This window comes from Chrysochloris asiatica, unplaced genomic scaffold (assembly GCF_000296735.1).
Source record: "Chrysochloris asiatica unplaced genomic scaffold, ChrAsi1.0 scaffold00076, whole genome shotgun sequence".
Classification (NCBI taxonomy): Eukaryota; Metazoa; Chordata; class Mammalia; order Afrosoricida; family Chrysochloridae; genus Chrysochloris; species Chrysochloris asiatica.
The window spans coordinates 2,927,856-2,932,601 of NW_006408594.1; the positions used below are offsets into that span (position 1 = coordinate 2,927,856).

At 38.1% G+C, this 4,746-nt stretch overlaps 1 protein-coding gene across 1 annotated transcript in view; it reads left to right on the forward strand.

Annotated features, from left to right (window-relative positions):
• The window catches only part of DMC1 (DNA meiotic recombinase 1), a 108,330-nt gene that overhangs the window by 43,341 nt on the left and 60,243 nt on the right, over window positions 1-4,746 (forward strand). The window lies entirely within an intron of this gene.

The window sequence follows — 4,746 nt, forward strand, 5'->3', positions numbered from 1 at the left end:
CATTCCAATCAGTAATGATCAATACTTCTTGATTGCATGTTTGATCGATGTCAGATTGAAGAAGTTGGTAGAATTCTTCTATTTCTTCCTCACTGGCTTTAGTGGTTGATGCTTAAATTTGAATAATAGTGATATTAACTGGGCTTCCCTGTAGGCACATGGATATTATCCTATCACTGATAGCATTGTACCTCATGACTGATCTGGATATGTTCTTTTTAACAATGAATGCAACGCCATTCCTCTTCAATTTGTCATTCCCAGCATAGTAAACCATGTGGTCATCAGATTCAAAATGGCCAATACCAGTCCATTTCAGCTCACTAATGCTAAGATATCGATTTTGATGTGTTCCATTTCATTTTTGACAACTTCCAATTTTCCCAGATTCATACTTCATACATTCCATGTTCCGATTTTCAATGGATGTTTACAGCTGTTTCTCTTCATTTTGAGTTGTGCCCCATCAGCAAATGAAAGTCACGGGCTTTTCTCCCATAGGCTTTACTCCATTTGCAGCATCACGGTCAACTCTACTTTGAGGAGACAGCTCTTCCCCAGTCGCAATTTGAGTGCCTTCTAACCTGAGGGGCTCATTTCTGGCACTATATCTGACAGCGTTTTTCTGCTATTCATAAGGTTTTCAGTGACTAAATATTTGGAAGTAGTTCGTCACTCCCTCTTCCTAGTCTGTCTTCATCTGGAAACTCATCTGAAACATGTTCACCATGGGTGACCCTGCTGGTATTTAAAATACTGGTGGCATAGCTTCCAGAATCACAGCAACTCACAAGCTACCACAGTACGACAAACTGATAGACGAGTGATGGAGACCTCATTAGAAGGATCAAAAATAAATTAACATGGAGTTTTAGCCTTGTAGGTATATTGATACATGTAATCTGGGCCTACAAAAAAAATGTATTTTTTATTGTATCTGACTATAGGGATATTTTTATAAATCGTGAATTTCTTCTGCAACATTATACAAACATTTTATAGACAGTCCTTTTGGTGTCATCCCCTCTGACAGTTCACCTAGTAAGATCTGCACCCTCCAAGCCCCTCTAGTGATGCCACCGTGAATTATAAATATATTTAAATTTTTTTCAAAAACAGGTCAGTATCTATTGGACAATTATCAGTTACTTCTACCACACACAATTTACATTTCTATGGGCAAGAAACATTTTAATCCTTATAATTTTCCAAAACTTAGAGTTACGAAATAGTTCAACACTACGGAGGACACAGGGCTGTCATAAAATTGGACAACCTTTGTTACCACTGAAGAGATCAGTAATCTTTTAGTCTACTTCATGGTCTGCCACAATTTTCTCCTATGTTAGTCTGTTGTCTGTTGTCATCAGGTTGGCCTCTAACTCGTGGCGACTCTCTGCACAACAGAAGAAAACACTGCTGGGTCTATGCATCCATTGTGATCCACAGACTGTTCTTTGGCTGATTTTAGAAGTACATTAGCCTATTCAGTTAGAAAGGTCACATGCCCGTAGAATTAGATCATCCCCTAGGGTGGTCTAGACAATGCCTGGCATTGCATTGAAAGGATACCACTTATCCTTTTGCCTTTTTCCAAGTTTGAGATAATTTTTTCTTGGCATTTAAAACCATACACACAGAATTTGCTCAATCGATGTATGTGAGGGTTGATAATACTTGTAAGTAAACTCTCTATCGTCCACATTTAGCTACACCAACTCTAAGATGTCTCTGGAGACTCAGACTGATGGGAGCATGATGACTGTGACATGAATACAGTATTTATAGAAATCGAGCTTTTTATAAACTTCTGTTCCCTTGTATTCTGCTAGCCCCGAGATGCCTGAAAATGAAGCCACCTTCGCAATAACTGCTGGAGGAATTGGGGATGCCAAGGAGTAGGTGGCGAATTGATGCAAATTGCTTCTTAGTGCTTATTAGGAGCTGAAGACATGGAAAAGCAGTTTTAAATTTCAGATCTTGAAATAAGACTTTGTTTTTTTCACATGTTATTAAGGAAATTCAGCAAAAGATATTTAAATCTTATATTTATCTTAAAGGTTCCTGATTTAGAGAAGTATGCATTGGATGTCAGTTCAGGAATATATATTTTCAACAGATGGATAATGCAGGGGTTATAAAAAAAAATACATTATCTTTTCATTCCATTTTTCTACAATCTTTTTGACATCTCTTCATAGATGCAGACAGATGGCTCTACCTAGTAGAAAGCAGTTGGGGGATGTGTACCTAATTCCTTCACTTTAGCATTTCAAAGTGAGCCACTCAGCAGACCAAAAGTCTAAGAGTTCAGATTTGCTGTCCCCTCCAACACAAGTCTGGGGTATATTACCGTTACGTACTGGGGTGTATGTATTTCCAAAAGAGGGATAAGTTTAAGTTAGGATGGAATGTTTTTAGGATAGACACAGATAGCTCTTTTTATTTACAGCATTAAACTAAACATTCACCTTTGTAGCAACAGAAAGGAAGCACTAAATTAAGTCGAAGTTTGAATCATTTAGTTTTCTGACAAGTTGAAATTAATTTTAAAAATGTGTTTCTGATGTACATATACTCTACTGGGAATATAAAGAGGAAGGCAATTAGAAAATTTACAATTTTGGGTAATATAGGCAACACAATTTTTACCTTTTAGAGAATTAAAGATCTTTTCAGAAAGATTAAAGTTACATGTAAAAATTCTGAATACTAATTTAGAAATGCTTAAAATAAAATTGTTTTTTCTGTCTGTTAACTTAAGAATAAAATTTTCTTTTCAAAATGTATGTTGGTGAAAATGTTTTAAAATGAAAACACTTACAATATATACAATGGTAATCTTCATACACTTCAGAAAAGTCTAAGCTTTTATGTTGCATCCACTTGAATGAGAATTCAAGTATCATTGGTTACAAAGGTATTTGCCTACCCATATGTCACTCTCTCATGAACTGTATATTGAATGCTACGTGCTGAAGAATTTACAAGGAAGATAGGATTTCTGCCCTCAAAAAATGTGTACACCAGTAAACAGTAAAGCCTAATATTTGTGAAAGAATTAGAGAATAATTGATTATGATTTAATTTGCTAATGATATGGTCTTGGATTGGCCCTTAAAGAAAAAATCGAATTGAAAAATACTGCGAGAGGAAAGTTTAAAATAAAGGACAGAAAGGTGCAAAATACAAAAGCAGAGATTTGGGGACATAGAAGAGACCAATCTGACAAGCAGAAATTGTTCACAATGCGGGGTACTGGGAAATGAGAGCTTTTTTTTCGTTTTACTTTTTTTAAACTGCAGAAGCTGCTGCTTTGTATAAGCAGAGATGTAGTCATCTAAGAGCAGATTTTCTTTATTCTGCAAAGTCCTCTAACTGGCTTATTTCAGTATACCAATGTCAAACATACAAACAGCCTTTATCCTGAAGGTATTTTAGGGGGGGAAAGACCCCCAAATCCAGTATATTTTATGGAAGCCCCTTTATTAAATCTTAAACAAAACAAAGACAAATGATCTGGATGAGAAACACCATCAGCATGAGGTCATAATGGTGTCCAAAGGACTCATAGTCATGTGACCAATTACGTTGTTGTTGTTAGGTGCTTTTGAGTTGGTTCTGACTTATAGCAACCCTACCCACAACAGAAGGAAACACTGCCCTGGGGTGTACCATCCTCATGATTGTTATGTTTTGACCAAGTATAGAAGATGGAAAAAAAGAAATTCAACACAAGATCATGATTGGTGGCAGATCACTTTACAGTCACAACATAACTGTGGACGTGGGAAAGGGACCATGATTTGGATATGTACACTATTGTAGATTGGGAACATTTACAGGACTCATTGCTAATTAGTGATCAGAAAGAACTCTAAAGAGGCTGAATTTATGTCAAAACTCAAAATGGATTTAGGGCCTCCACTGTAAACTGTTGTTAAATGCCGTCGAGCTGGTTCCGACTCATAATGACCCTGTATAGGGTCTCCGAGGAGTGGTTGGGGAGCTTAAACTGCTGGCCTCGTGGTTTAAACTGACATTGCAGTCCAGCACATTAACCTGCAATGCCACACCACTCAAGGGCTCAGAATTTAAGCTCTAATTGAAAGGAAGAGTTTTGTTACTTGGTTAAAACTGCATCTCATTGAGATTCCATGGTATACTAAGCTGTGAAGAGGGCACGGACTGTGAAGAGCCCAGGATCTTTTGGTAGAAAAAGAAATAAAGCTCCCAGAATTTGAAATTCAGAAAATCTTTCTGGGTACCGCTGACCAAATAAAATTTGACATCGAGAGGTGAGCTGACCAAAGCTTGACACAAGGACCTGCAGTGCTTTAGAGAAGACTGGCCTCAATGTGGCACCTAACGCTGGACCTTCTCTGGACCCAGTCACTCTGATATGCTCTGCTGTGAAGAATGGTGGCTAAACATGTAACGTCAGCACCGCACAAGTTGTACAGCTATCTACAGCAGCAAGAACCTCATCCAAGGGCCACACTCTGGCTATGTTGTTGTTGTAATGTGCCATGGAGTCAGTTCCAACTCATAGCGACCCTGTACAGGATTTCCAAGGCTGTAAATCTTTCGGGAGCAGAAAGCCTCATCTTTCTGTGGCGTAACAGCTGGTAGTTTCAAACTGCTGACCATGAGATTGTTGTTGTTGTTATGTGCCGTGGAGTCGGAACCGACTCATAGCGACCCTGTACAGGGTTTCCGAGGGTGTAAATCTTTACGGGAGTAGAA